This window comes from Astyanax mexicanus, chromosome 25 (assembly GCF_023375975.1).
Source record: "Astyanax mexicanus isolate ESR-SI-001 chromosome 25, AstMex3_surface, whole genome shotgun sequence".
Lineage (NCBI taxonomy): Eukaryota > Metazoa > Chordata > Actinopteri > Characiformes > Acestrorhamphidae > Astyanax > Astyanax mexicanus.
Window position 1 is genome coordinate 15,139,962 of NC_064432.1, and position 16,317 is coordinate 15,156,278.

General features: G+C 35.0%; 1 protein-coding gene across 19 annotated transcripts in view; it reads left to right on the forward strand.

Moving 5' to 3' along the window:
- Window positions 1-16,317, forward strand: part of LOC103042950 (neurexin-1a) — a 562,201-nt gene that overhangs the window by 11,306 nt on the left and 534,578 nt on the right. The window lies entirely within an intron of this gene.

Consider the following 16,317-nt stretch of genomic DNA (forward strand, 5'->3'; position numbering starts at 1 on the left):
TAAAAATCCATATTGTGATAATAGGGCTGTTCTGTCTTAAAAGTAGTCCATTATTTACTGTGAAGTTTTAAGTGTATTTATTGTGTAATTGTTTTAGTTAGCAGTTTATATTGCCGCTCTCCTATGAAAAACACTTATCTCCATTTTTGCTCATTTTTAGTTTATTACATAATTTGAACAGACAAACTGTCTCTTACACTGTGCCAAAATTTCTTAATGCATAGACCAATAGAAACTCTTCAAAATGACCTGAAATAAATTCTTTTTACATTGACTTCCACTGAAAGTTTACAAGGTTTTTTTCTGTTTTGGAGATCAGTGTTTTTCATTGGACAGCGACGATATGCATGCACTAAATATTCTGCAATATTTTTGCTGCATTATATTATTTTATGCGGAATTATTTATTTTGACACATTATGGTTATACTGTTATACCATTATCAAATGTTCCTGAAATGAATGAATTATTTTAGTTTTCCTATATCGCCAAGTATATCGTTATCGCAAAAATACCCTGAAACGTTGTGATATTGTTTTAGAGCCATATCGCCCACCCCTAGTGTGTGGATTTACAAAAAAATCAGTTTAAGTTTTAAAAACCCGGGGCGCCGCTGCAATGCTGCAGCAGCAAGAAAAGAAGCGGTGGCTGGCTTCACATGTATCGAAAGAAAAGCATGTGTTAGTCTTCACCCTCCTGGTGTGTTGGGGCATCACTAGTGATAGGGGGAGTCCTAGTGAGTGGGTTGGGTAATTTGCCTGTGTAAATTGAGGAGAATATGGGAAAAAATTGAAATAAATGAATAAAGATTGCTTTTAGACAGTGGTTAATTTAGTGTTGTGTTTAAACCTCAACCACTAGCATTGATTTACTCTATTGTTAGATCTCATTGTTGTTTATTCAGATTTGATACATTTTATAGTGTGTTTTTCTAAAAAACAAAAAAAGTGCATCACACTATGTTACAATATATTTAGTTTATAATAACCCCAGTATTGTGATGTGCATTGTTATCTCCAAAGTCTTGCCAGTACACAATACACATTTGTTCTATACACAAATGAAAGTGGTTGTGATGGGACAATAGAAACAACATTTCAGTTTACCACAAAGCAAAAAAATCCCAACTGGTACACATATTTTGAATATTTTGAAAAAATGACTTGGAAATTCATGGAATCCATGGAATCCATATTGCAATTTTTTGCAGTTCTTGCACAACAGTGTCAAAATAATGTTTGTAATGAAGCATTTCTGTGTAATACTAATTTTGCTTGATTTTGTTTAATTACATTTTGCCAAATTTCCATAATTTATAAATGGCTGCAAATTAGTATCAGACATTTATATTGCATAGAAAATTCTGGACATTGGCATTGAAACTGAATTCCAAGTGAAAACAGCAGAAAAATCTTTTTTTTTCTTTGTTGTTTTAACCAATGACTCATCTTCTGAAGCCAGCCCCAGAACACTGACACAAAAATATTACACACTGTGATTTCTCCGAAAGGCTGGAAAGTATTGCTGATTCATTTGAGGCTGAAACCTTGTTTTCTAGGCTTGTAAAAAAAGAATACAGTAGACTAGCTCAGTCAAACAATGATCTTTGATCTATCTATCAGTGTGAAGAAGGATTTGTATAAAGAGAAAGAGAGAGAGTGAGAGAGATGGATAAATGCTATATAGTATAGTCAGTATAGAATGGTCTGTTATACTGCACTGTAGGGGTGTGCCATATTATTATTATTATTATTATTATTATTATTATTATTTATCAAACACAATTTTATTTAGCTATTTACTGTAAAACTTTAAGCATATTTTTATTTTTTTGCAGTGTACATTCATGCACTAAATATTATTCACTTTACATTTTATTACTTTTTATGTTAGATTAATTTAATTTATTTAATCAAAGTCTTGGTTAGTTACTGTTGTTTATGAAGTAGACAAAATATTACAATTATTTTTTATCTACTGAATACAAATATATTATATTCAGTATATTTATACTAAATCTAATTTTGTTTTATTTTACATTTATTTTGTTGCTGTAGTATACACTTACAATTAATAGCAGTGTTTTGCCAAATTGCCAGGATAATATAATTTAAGTGCGATATTATTTTAATATGTAAAGCATATCACCCTCCTCTACATAAAAAAAAATCTGATATTTATAACTATTAAAATTACATAACATTGATATATTGAATATTGCATTAGAATTGTCTAAAACGTCATGAATTATATAAATTACATAGACAGAAGGTCAGGTGCTTATCAGAGATTAAATGGCAATATTATCAAAAACGCAGTTGAAGTGTAAAATTTAATATTTGAGTATTTAAATTTTTCATAGATTTGTTACAATATTTTTTTTTGTCCAAAACATATTGATATATATATTTTTCCCATTTTGTTTTAGGATTTTAATTTGTATTTTTCTCAGAAAGTGCCAGTATGTAATAATTCTTCATAAATGGCACACGGCTTGTTTTAACATTTTAAACTAATTTTGGTGTGGAAACCATAATGCAGTTGTTTGTAGCATTGACCTAATTATCTGTTCCTAGAAGACCTCATTAGCTAAACATGCAGGCTTGTGACGTTCTCCAAGGTGTGTAACGTTCCCTATTTAGGTCACTTAGGATTTGTTGACCTATGATGTTATTTACCTGCTCTGGAGAGCATGTTATGAAGCAAGAGCTTTAAGAGCATTTCATAATGAGATGACTTTGCCAGCACAAAATACTGTGCAAACTTTAAAACTTCAATCAGAATTTCATTAAATATTATAGTAGTGGAGGACTTTGCTGTAGAGTTCTTTTATTATAGGCAGGTTATAATATTTGAAATTAAGAATACTCTAAAGAAAGTGGGTATCACTTTAAAATAAGACTACCTTTATAAAGGGTTTATAAATGGTTTACAATTAGTTTATTATTGTTTACTAATAAGGTTGTAAATGCCTTAAAATCATTAATAATCAGTTATAACACATAGACACGTAGAAAGGGCAACAATGTTGTTTTGATCTGTTGTTTACCAAATAGTGAACCCACAGCCATCTATATTGTTGCCCTTTCTAATTATGTGTTATATCTGATTATTAATGATAATTATTTTTTAAGGCATTTACAACCTAATTAGTAACCATTAATAAACTAATTGTAAACCATTTATAAACCCTTTATAAAGGTAGTCTCATTTTAAAGTGGTACCAGAAAGTGTTCCTAGCTTTTTACACTGTGCAACCCCTTTTTTCAGGTTTCACAATATTTTTTGTGACTTTATAAATATTTCCCCATATATTAAAACCAGGTATTTGTCTGGATTAGTTCAGTCTAAGAAAAAAAAAAAGCAAAGAACGAACATTAGAATGACCATATAAACCCGTAAACCTATAAACCTGATAAACATTACAAAGACTTTTATGGCTAAAATCTAAACTGAAAAGCAAAGAAAATGAAAATATTTGGCCAAATTCTGAACAGAGTTTTTCCGTAAAAAAAAAAAAAAAAAACGTTGTTGCTTTGTTTTGCAGAAGAAAGTCTGCAAATGCTTATTTTTGGGTCATTCTCTTGCACATTAAAACGCTTCCATTTATATAAGGTATATTGCACTTATTGCAAATATTGCCTCATTCATTGCACTCTGGTTGAGATCTGATTGTGTCGTCAAACCCCTTATAGTAATGTATAAATAATTCTTTTTTTTTTTCTCACTTTAATAGCAAGTGGCAAGACACCAAAAGTGCTTCTAATTTTGGTTGCCAATAAGTCGTAATTTAGTGCATCCCAAATGTATTATTTATTTATTTATTACAGATCACTTGTATCACTTTGCATCACTTATATCAAGCCCACCTTTTTGAAATAATATATTTGATTCAATGAATCAAACCAATGACTGATTATAGAATAATCTAAAACTGGAGAATCTAATCAAATCGTGACCCTAAAATCTGAAATAAAATCGAATCGAGGATTTAGAGAATCGTGACACCCCTGATAATTAGTTTACATGTATTGTTACAAGATTGTTGTCAGACAGTGTGTATTTAATGTTGTGTTTAAGGTTGTACTCGTAAAATTTTGCTGTTCTGATAAAAAAAATGTAAAAAAGTTTACATTTACTCAGATTTTGTATATATTTTAGTGTTTTTTTTATCCTATGACAGTTGTTTTCTAAAATGTGATTTAAGCAGTCACATTATATTGACTTTATTTTACACAGCATGACAGTATATTACACGTATCATATTGCTAAGTTCTTGCCGATACACAGCCTAAAATGTAATTATTTAGGTTGTTTTTTTTCCTGTTAAATCACCAGTGTTTTATATTTAACATATTGCCAGACAAATCCCAGCTACCCTCGCGCAGCTCTACAATCTGCTGGCTCGACGAGATGCTGAGAAATGTGTAGACGCTTTTGTAACGTCAGGACCGGACTGTTGTAATGTGCTGATGGTGGGGTGTCCCGCTGTGTGATCCACCACGCTTCAAGTGCTCCAGAATGTAGCAATATGTGGAGCTCTCACTGGGCTGTGGGAGAGGGTGCTATGAAAGCTGGGGTAGCTGAGGTAACTTTAGCGTGCTAACTGCTTTAAATACAGGAGGCTTGAGATTAGGGGTGGGCAATATTATATCGTATACAATATATCGTGACACAGAAATATCATGATATTAAAAATCCATATCGTGATAAAAGGGCTGTTCTGTCTTAAAAGTAGTCTATTATTTACTGTGAAGCTTTAAGTGTATTTATTGTATAATTGTTTTAGTTTGCAGTTTATATGCATGCACTAAATATTCTGCAATATTATTATTTATTTAATGCTATATTATTTATTTTGCCACATTATGATTATACTGTTATACTATTTACTATATTCCTGAAATGAATGAATTATTTTAGTTTTCCTATATCGCCAAGTATATCGTTATCGCAAAAATACCCTAAAATATCGTGATATTATTTTAGAGCCATATCGCCCACCCCTACTTGAGATAAACTCAAACTTTCTTTACCTGAATGCAGTTTTAAGTGTCCATGACTGAAATCGTGGATAATCATTGTGGATAAGCTGCTATTGTTGGCTTCATAGTAAAAGTCATGAGCCTTTAGGCCAGATTGTATTCATAGAAAGACAATTCTACTCTCTTTGTCTATATTTTTAGCTCCACTGAGCTCATATGAAGCTTTATAACTAAGCTTCTATAACTACAGTCTGCAGTCCCTCTGCTTCTCTTTATTATATTTCCTTTTAGATGCAATCTGTCTAGATTTTTTGCAAGGGAAAGAAATGCATATGTTATGGAAATGACAGGAAATCCAGCAATACTAAACTTATGATACAACTAGTGGTGGGCGATATGGCCCTAAAATAATATCACGATATTTCATGGTATCATCGCGATAACGATACTTTTGACGATATGACGAAATAATGAATTTAAACAATGATTTCAAGAATACACTACTGCACCAAAATGAATACAAAATTTTCTTATTGCATATGATATGATATGGCACACCCCTAACTGAAAAATACAAGAAATTTATCAGATTTGTAACAGAAGTCAATGATCCAGAATGTCACGGCACTATTAATGCGCTCTACATATCTCCATATATCCAGTAAGAAAAAAAAAAAGAAAAAAAAAAAAGATACTGGACAGATATAATCTGTCTCGAGTAGATATATAATGTGTGATTTTTTTCTTTTGCTAAAAACAGCAAAAAAGTAGTATCCTGATGTGATATAATTAGGGTTGGGTTATATGGCACGATATTTCAGGGTATAATATCGTTCACAATATTTAAAAAAAAATGGCGATAGTATCGTGTACGATATGATATGGCCCACCCCTAATGCACACTAAGAAAAGTAAGTACAGATTTGTACTTAAAAGGGTACAAAGCTTGTCGCTGGGGCTGTACCTTATATTGAGGTCCAAAAAGTACCTTTCAGTGAAAGTCCTTTTTTGTACCCATGGTTTTTGTGCCAGTTAAGATTATAAAAATTATAAACATCATCATCAACTAAATATGGCTCAAAAACTTGATGATCCAAAATTGTCTGGCTTTCAAATAAAAAAATGCATAATAAAAATATATATTGTTTATTAGTGCAGTGATGCAGAATACTGAATGTACCCTTTGGCTGGTTAAATGGTACAAATCTGTACTTATTGCTGTTAGAAATGACTTTGTACTTCAGAGGGAACAAATCGGACCCTGTAAAGACCAATATTATACCTTTGAGGGTACAATTATGAAGAGTGTAGATACAACAGTAAACTTAAACTTTTGGCAGCTCTGATTATTATCATTATTATGCAGCTTTTGTCTTTTTTAGCATGGTGGTCTTTTTTTTAGCATCAGATTGTGTGTTGATTTATGCATGTTGTTTTTTTTTGCCAAATACTAATAGATGCATATAAACTCCCATTGTTTTTAGCTACATTAGTCTCATAGCTTCATGGTAAAAACTTAAAAACCCTATGTTGACTGGTTGACTATGCTCAGGGTAGGAGTGCTGTCACTTTAATTTAAAAGCAATTGAAGATCACACCCCTTCACTAGCTCACTTTGCAAGAATGAAGATTACCATATTTTTGTGTTTGCTTTCTGTTAATATATTAATATTATATTTTTCTGTTTTCTTTCTTACCAGCGTGAATCGTTTCGAAATGCAAATTTTTACCCTTCCATTAAATAATTTAAAAGCTTTTTTTCATTACTTTGATCAGACTAAAGGATTAAAGGATTTGTACCCTTTACACACACACACACACGCTCACACACACACACACACAAACACTCGTGCACGCACGAACACAAATCCCTTTGTTTGGTTGAAACAATTATTTTGATGCACTGCTTGTGTTTGTGTTAGTCCTTGGCCTGAGCTGCTCATTAGAGAAATCACACAGACAAGCAATATGACTCACTCTCTCTCCTCGCTTCTAATGGAACGGAATCTCTTACACACTTGCACTCTCGCCATGCCGAGCGGCGGGGTATCGGCACTCCAAGGCCTGCCGTCAATTTCCCCCTCACCCTCACGTTGCGTTCGTGAGAGTGTTGGTGCTAGATGTAATGAGAAGAGCTGCTGTGAAGCTGTTCCTCTGCAACACTGTTCTGGCTATATTTACAATGTTGTTCTCAGTCTGTATTTAAAGGTTTCTTTAAGCAGTACCATAGAACAGTGGTTCTCTAACTGTGGTACGGGTACCACTGGTGATACTCATCCCAAGCATCCCAAGGTGGTACACTAGATAATAATGAAATATACCACTTTAAATAATACTTTTTCCTGATTACTTTCATTTACACATCATTTTACTTGACTCACTATCTTTATTTATCTTTGACAGTGTTGTGTAAACTAAGATTTTTCAAATAGATGTTTAATTTCATGATGTCTCTTAATATTAAACTCCTTATATACTACAACTTTTAGACTCTTTGGCCCGTTTTTCTGCGCTACAACTGAACACTCTCTCCGCTTTTTGACTCTTTGGCCCGTTTTTCTGCGCTAAAACTGCGCACTCTCTCCGCTTTTAGACTCTTTGGCCTGTTTTTCTGCACTAAAACTGCGCACCCTCTCCGCTTTTAGACAGTTTGGCCTGTTTTTCTGCGCTAGAACTGCGCAACCTCTCCGCTTTTAGACTCTTTGGCTCGTTTTTCTGTGCTACAACTGCGCAACCTCTCCGCTTTTAGACTCTTTGGCTCGTTTTTCTGCGCTACAACTGCGCAACCTCTCCGCTTTTAGACTGTTTGGCCTGTTTTTTTGCGCTAGAACTGCGCAACCTCTCCGCTTTTAGATTCTTTGGCCCGTTTTTCTGCGCTACAACTGAGCACTCTCTCCGCTTTTAGACTCTTTGGCCCGTTTTTCTGTGCTACAACTGAACGCTCTCTCCGCTTTTAGACTCTTTGGCTCGTTTTTCTGCGCTACAACTGCGCACCCTCTCCGCTTTTAGACAGTTTGGCCTGTTTTTCTGCGCTACAACTGCGCAACCTCTCCGCTTTTAGACTCTTTGGCTCGTTTTTCTGCGCTACAACTGCGCAACCTCTCCGCTTTTAGACTGATTGGCCTGTTTTTCAGCGCTAGAACTGCGCACTCTCTCCGCTTTTAGACTCTTTGGCCTGTTTTTCTGCGCTAAAACTGCGCACTCTCTCCGCTTTTAGACTCTTTGGCCCGTTTCTGACAAATAGTGTTCAAACTCTGAATCTCACATTATAAAAACCTGCTTAACAGCAGGCCAACTTTCATTCTATTACTAAAATACCTCGCGGGCCGCTCCAAAAAAGGAAACGGGCCGCAAATGGCCCGCGGGCCGTAATTTGGACACCCCTGCTCTAGAGAATGTGGACATTCTCATCTTCTTAAAGAAAAACTTATAAAAATATATTTTTTGTCTAGCCTCAAATATGTTAATAGTTTTGGTACCTTAAGGAGCATCTTTCTCTCAGATAAAGTTAATCATATATCTTTATTAAAGAAAAAAACTGGCTGAGTCTTATTTTTCATATTTAACTGTTATAGTGGGATAGAGTTCAGTTTGTTAAGGCTCGAATTGTTCTATTATTTTGTACATGACTGTTCCTGTATTTTTTTATTATTGATTTTATGTTGCACATTGCTGTTTTAATAGTGCACACTGCTGCTACCAAAAAAAGCTGCTAGATGGCATTACACATATATCTTAGTTAAATTATTTAAATTTGACCATTAGTGCCTAATGTAGTGTATTACAGATCACTTATCACTTTGCATCACTTATATCAAGCCCACCTTTTGAAATAAGTCTCTCTGCTGTAAAAAAAAAAGAAAAAAGAAAATCAAGAATCGTATCGAATCGTGACCCTAAAATCGGAAATAAAATCGAATCGAGGATTTAGAGAATCGTGACACCCCTACTAGATAACCAATAAAATGATAAAAATTCAACTTGCATTAAAATATTAAGAACTAAAATCTTTCTAGCTTACCTTTTATATGCATTTGTTTCTGTGAATTTGGTTTGTATGTGCTACATAGAAGAAGTTTGGTAATTGGTGGTACATGGAACCACTTCCATTTTGTCTGTAAAGAACCACATTTGTTATCATGTAACTCTAAGTGTGAGTATGAAGAACAGCTAAATGTTCTTTCCACTCACTTACAACATGATTTTTTTTAATGTTATTCCTTTAAAAAAAAAACTTTCAAAGGGTATCTTCACTGTGCACTGTGTTAGAAACCCTGTAATTATATTAAAATCATTATATACAAAATAATAAATAAAGAAAATGCAGTAGAAATAAAATAATGCTTATAGAATCCTATATATAATTAATTTAGATGGGTTTTAAATATGGAGGAAAAGCTAATAACTGAAGTACCTGGATCTCCATAATTAGATCAGAATATGATTTATTTAAAATCTTAAAAAATACAATTTTCCACTTCTTGACTGTTCTTTTGTTTCATCTGCAGGAAGAAATGTATCAGAAAATGTATCAGAAAAAAAAGTGAAAGTAGACTTGTTACATCACTGTTCTGTTCAAATTGTTATGTGGTCCTTAGAGTTTGAGAATAATGAGTATGCTATATGTATATTCTAAATAGAAGAGAAAATGTACACTAATTTAAACTCTTCTTAGTATGTAATAGTACATGCTTGGGATCTTGGGAAGAACCTCATCTTGCTATTTTATTAGCTATATTAAATAGCTGTATGTACTGTACTGTATGTGCTAGGGGTGGGCAATATTATATCGGATACAATATATCGTGACACAGAAATATCATGATATTAAAAATCCATATCGTGATAATAGGGCTGTTCTGTCTTAAAAGTAGTCTATTATTTACTGTGAAGCTTTAGGTGTATTTATTGTATACCGTATTTTTCGGACTATAGGGCGCACTTAAAAACTTTTAATTTTCACAAAAATTGACAGTGCGTCTTATAATACGGTGCGCCTTTTGTATGGATTTTACTCGTCAGGTTGTAAGGAGCAGTAAACACACACTCCGTGCAGCGTTATAGAGAGTTTCAGTGCTATACAGAGTCCAGAGCCGTGCAGCTCCGAGGCTGAGCAGCAAATAGCATTAGCTAGCTTATTCACTGTTCAGAGATCAGTATTATCTAAATTTTACCCGTCAGGTGTAAGGAGCAGTAAACACACACTCCGTGCAGAGCCGTGCCGCTCCGAGGCTGGAGCAGCAATAGCATTAGCTAGATGCTAACCGCTAAGCTAGCTAGCTTATTCACTGAGATCAGTATTATCTAAATTTTACTCGTCAGGTTGTAAGGAGCAGTAAACACACACTCCGTGCAGCGTTATACAGAGTTTCAGTGCTATACAGAGTCCAGAGCCGTGCAGCTCCGAGGCTGGAGCAGCAAATAGCATTAGCTAGCTTATTCACTGTTCAGAGATCAGTATTATCTAAATTTTACCTGTCAGGTGTAAGGAGCAGTAAACACACACTCCGTGCAGAGCCGTGCCACTCCGAGGCTGGAGCAGCAATAGCATTAGCTAGATGCTAACCGCTTAGCTAGCTAGCTTTTTCACTGTTCAGAGATCAGTATTTTCTAAATTTAGCACTTTTAATACTGCTGGAGCAGTATTATTAGAGTTAGATGCTAATCGCTAAGCGTTCACCGTTCAGAGGTGAGTTATCGGCCTGTAAGTCTGTGCTGCTTTGCCTGGCTAGCATTAGCTAGATGCTAAGCGCTAACTCTCTCAGAGGTGAGTTTTATCAGCCTGTAATCTGCTTGTTTACTGTGTTAAAACAAGCTACGGGGGACGAATCGCTAGCTAATATCTCACTGTCTTACCAGAACACGCAGGATTACTCAGTGTAACGCTGTCGTTTAAGTTTGGGTTAACTTTACTAGTTTAGGTGACTAGCTAGCGTGCTAGCGGATAGCTATGCTAACGCTGGTGCAGCAAGCCTTAGTGGACATCTGGAAATCTAAGCTTACTGTAAATAAACTGAAGCACGTTACTCACCCAAATAAACAGTTTTCAGGAGAGGAATCTGTGTAGATTAATATCCAGCACTCGTTTGACTTTGATAGAGCTAGATTTGTATACTGAGACGCTCCACCGGCAAGCGACCACCCCCGGTGGGGGAAGGGAAACATGGCGTCACCCCTGTTCACTTTGATATAGGCACCCTTTCTAGTGTCACTTAACGCGCCTTATAATGCGATGCGCCCTATGTATGGAAAAATAGCAGAAAATAGGCCTTCTTTGATAGTGCGTCTTATAATACGGTGCGCCTTATAGTCCGAAAAATACGGTAATTGTTTTAGTTTGCAGTTTATATGCATGCACTAAATATTCTGCAGTATTATTTGCTGCATTATATTATTTTATGCTATATTATTTATTTTGCCACATTATGATTATACTGTTATACTATTATACTATATTCCTGAAATTAATTAATTATTTTAGTTTTCCTATATCGCCAAGTATATCGTTATCACAAAAATACCCTGAAATATCGTGATATTATTTTAGAGACATATCGCCCACCCCTAGTATGTACACTCACTATGTCGCTAAAATCTGTCTTTCAGGTTAGCCACTATTATCCACAGCTAACCAGCTCAATGTACTTAATGCAATAGCAACGTGAGAGATAAAGAATAAAAAGCGATGAAAACAAACGATATGAGACACTCATACACATTGCTGCAGACGGAAGAATAAGATAAAAAAGAAAAGGAGGAAAAGAGGCAGGGGGACAAACAGGAATACAATTATCAAATTATTACTCCTAAATCCAAGCAAATCCAACAGCTTACAGCTTAGGCCCAAAACATACTCCATGGAATGCTGTGAACACAGATGCTTAAGCATAGTTTTATCTTCTAGTCACTCTTTTCCAAAGCTAACCAGCTTAGCTAAGGCTACCACAGTATTGGTATGCAAACCTAATATTGAATTAACAGTGAATGCTGGGGCCCTATTTTAACGATCTATAGCGCACTAGGTAATTGCGATTTGCGCAGTTGATATTAGGGGCGTGTCCTGTGTCTTTTGTATCATGAGGGCACGAAAAATACACCTTGTGCAGCTCCAACGGCGTGAAGGGTGTGTTTAAATTCTCTTAATTATTCATGGGTGTGTTTTGGGTGTAACGTGAAATAAGCCAATCAGTGTGTCTGTATCCATCCCCTTTAAGACACAGCTTTTTTATTCTCTGTTTATTGTTTATGTAAAAACTGGGTTTGCAACACTGAATATTAATCAAGCAATCGATTATTTACACTGGATGAGGCCCCTTATATACAGTTTAAAAGGGATTAAATATATATAAAAAAAGAGAAATAAAAACTGACTTTTACTATAGACAAATACAATATATACGTAAAAAAGGAAAAATATCACATTTTAAAAAGATCATAAAAATTGACATAAAAAGTAATGAATTTTTATCTTATGAATAAAATAATTATAGTAGTGAAAGTAAAGTAAAATGATAAGAATGATAAGAAATGATCAAATTTATATCAATAAACTAAGAACTTGGGAATCATGGAAAAATATATACATATATTTAATAATTTGATCAATAAAACAATAAAAATAATTTAAATTAATAAAAAAATAAATAATATGAAATATTTTAATTAATGAATTAATATATTTAATATTTCAATATATTTGCGCTTTATTTTTTCTGATATAAAAATGAACTTCAGTTAAATAATAGCAAAGCCAAAAAAAAAATAAATTTACGTTCAGTCAAAGTGCTTTTCTATTTTAGTTATTAATTTCAAAAACTCCAGCATTTGAGTGAGTCTGTTGAAATTCTTAAACAGCAGAATGCCTATATCTGCTATATTAAGTTACAGTTATTTAGTCTGTGTACCAAACATAAATATAAATTCTTATAACTGACAGAAATAAATATAACTAATAATAATTTATAGTTACTGTGCAGATTTTTAAGTATATGTTATTTTTATAGTTGATTGCTGAAGGCTCTGGGAGAGGTGTAATTTTCTGTGGTAAGGAAGTGATGGTATGGGGTATTTTGGAGTGAACTTCATCAACCAATTCAACCTCGATTTTCAGGGAGGAACAAGTACACATCTAGTAATTTTAAGTGTTCTTCGTAAATACATGCTTGAGTTCAGGAATGCAAGAAACCAAGGATGCAACTACATCATGCACAAGAAAGCATATGCACAATAACATCTGTTTTTTTATGTTATTATTGCGATAGACTTCACATTCTAACACAGCATCAAAGTGCCTTATAGTTCTTTAGTTCCTTATATGTTTCTTCTATTAGTATACTGTTAGACTGCTGTGGATATTTGTAGCCAGAATGAAACTGTTCTGAGAACTGCGTAACAGCTTTACACAGTACTATATGCTAACCTATGATTTCACTCTAGAACGAATCTACCCCTGTCTTTTTATGCACTGAATACATTCTTTCAGGCTCATTTCAGATCTGATGCAAATAAGAGGCAAAAATGTCTTTGCACTTTGCAGTGTATTCCTGTAGCTTTCTCTGCAGCATGTGAACAGATTAGAAATAGCACAGTGTTCCAAAAATGGTGTCAGAAGTGCTACATAAGTCCAGCACAGACATATTACCTATCACTGAGAGTCTGTCTGCTTAGAGGTCATAGACTATAATTTAGTGGTCAAATGCTGTCACAAGTGTGCATCTTAAGTTTCAAATGTCCAGTATGTGTCTGACAGTAGTGTGAGGTTTAGGGAATTAAGTGCTTTATGTCAATGTCTAAAGATGGCAAACATTCTCTAACCCTGCTCATCCTATCTGTTTATTACTACTATTATCTACTCCAACCAGCCATAACATTAATACTCCTTCTTTCCTACAGCTCAACTGGCTATGTAGGAACAGTTTTATAATTACAGCCTGTAATGTTTCTCTGCGTATTTTAATATCCTTCTGCCTTCCCAATAAATATATTTTGAATTATTGAGATAAATGCTTTAATTTTTTTAGTCGTTTTAAATCCAAAAGTGAGAACAGTGAGAGATAAAGAATAAAGAGAGATAAAAGCAGACTAAATGAGACAGTCAGTCCATGCACGGCTGCAGAGTGAAAAAAACGAATACTCCTAAATAACCACAGTTCCCAAAATACCATGCAAATACAACAGCTTACAGCTTAGCCCTAAAACATACTTTATGCAAGGCTGTGAATACAGAGGCTATAAGCATCATCCTGGTGAACACTGGTAAGCACTGGTGAACATCCTGGTGAACATTCTGGTGAGCTCAATGGTTAACCAGCTCTTGACCAGCCCAGTATATGTTGCATTTGATTTTGGATGATGCTGAACGTCCAGCTTGGTCATTCAGGTGATGCTGATCGTCCAGCTTGGTCATTTAGGTGATGCTGACCGTCCAGCTTGGTCATTCAGGTGATGCTGATCGTCCAGCTTGGTCATTCAGGTGATGCTGATCGTCCAGCTTGGTCATTTAGGTGATGCTGACCGTCCAGCTTGGTCATTCAGGTGATGCTGATCGTCCAGCTTGGTCATTCAGGTGATGCTGATCATCCAGCTTGGTCATTCAGGTGATGCTGTTCGAACAGCTTGGTCATTCAGGTGATGCTGTTCGAACAGCTTGGTCATTCAGGTGATGCTGATCGTCCAGCTTGGTCATTTAGGTGATGCTGTTCGAACAGCTTGGTCATTCAGGTGATGCTGTTCGAACAGCTTGGTCATTCGGGTGATACTGATTGTACAGCTTTGTCATTCAGGAAATGCTTGGTCATTTGGGTGTTGCAGATCGTACAGCTTAATAATTCAATTGATGCTGTCATTTGGGTGATACTAGGTTCAGCTAGGTTGGTCATTTGGGTGATGCCGAATGACCAGCATGTTCATTCAGGTGATTCTGGTTGTATTTAGGTCTTGCTTGATAAGGTTGATCATGCTTCTGGACCAGTTAAACCGTCAAACCCAAACAAAACATAGTCACTGTTTTCACAATCTAACCTCCTCTAACTATCTTATCCACTTTAATCTTGAGCTGACTAGGCCATTTTTCCAGCTGGAAATACATTTGGACTACAGTGCATAAACCAACAAAAACACAGGGCAACATAAGCATGGTGCACACTTTAATGCACAGCATGTCTATTCTGAACAGTGTTTTTAAGCTTGTGTAGGCTAACGAAGTTCCTCCGAGGCACTCCCTAAGCCTTTCTCCCACTGTGATGGAGCTGCCATGTGATACAGGGGAGAGTGTCAGTCTGTCTGGCTCACACAGAGACAGATTACCAGTATACTGCTGTCTGGAAGCCCGCAGATACATATCGGATTCTGAAGATTAGAGGGATTTTCCCTCAGGATTTTTTCCCACTTTGAGTCTTGAGTTTAAATAGAACTGCACTTGACTGTCACCAGGAGCCAGTCTGATCCAAAGCGACTGCAGTCTGCTGGGGCAGGACTAATAATTAGACAGAAAAAGGAAGTATAACAAGCCCTGAAACTGAACTCTGTTCAGCCTCTAAGTCCATTGAGACTAAAACACAGATAAACTGGGACTGGATGTGAAGGACAATGAATGGATGGCTATGTGTTGCATGCATTATTAATAGGCCTGTCACATCATACAATCATACAATTTATGGTCATGATCTCAAAAAATGTAGCAAAAATGGCGCAGCACACTGTAGCCGACGCTGCGGACATTGTGACTGCTGAAAGAGCAGCCCTTTCTCCCGAGAATGTGGACATTCTCATCTTCTTAAAGAAAAACTTGAAAATATAAATAATAACAGGTGTTTTGTCTAGCCTCAAATATGTTAATAGTGTTGGTACTTTAAGGAGCATCTTTCTCTCACATAAAGTTAATAATATATCTTTATTAAAGCTTCTAAAGGACAGAGTCTTATTTTTCATGTTTAACTGTTATAGTAGGATAGAGTTTAGTTTGTTAAGGCTCTAATTGTTCTATTATTTTGTACATGACTGTATTTTTTATTATTTATTTTGTTATGTTGCACATTGCTGTTTTAATAGTGCACACTGCTGCTACCAAAAAAGCCACTAGATGGCATTACACATATATCTTAATTGAATGATTTAAATTTGACCCTTAGTGCCTAATGTGGTGTATTACAGATCACTTGTATCACTTTGCATCACTTATATTAAGCCCACCTTTTGAAATAAGAAATTGTAAATTTGATAAATCAAACCAATGACTGACCATAGACTAATCTAAACCTGGCATAGGCCTCTCTGCTGTAAAAAAAAAAAAGGAAAAAAGAAAATCGAGAATCGAATCGAATCGTGACCCTAA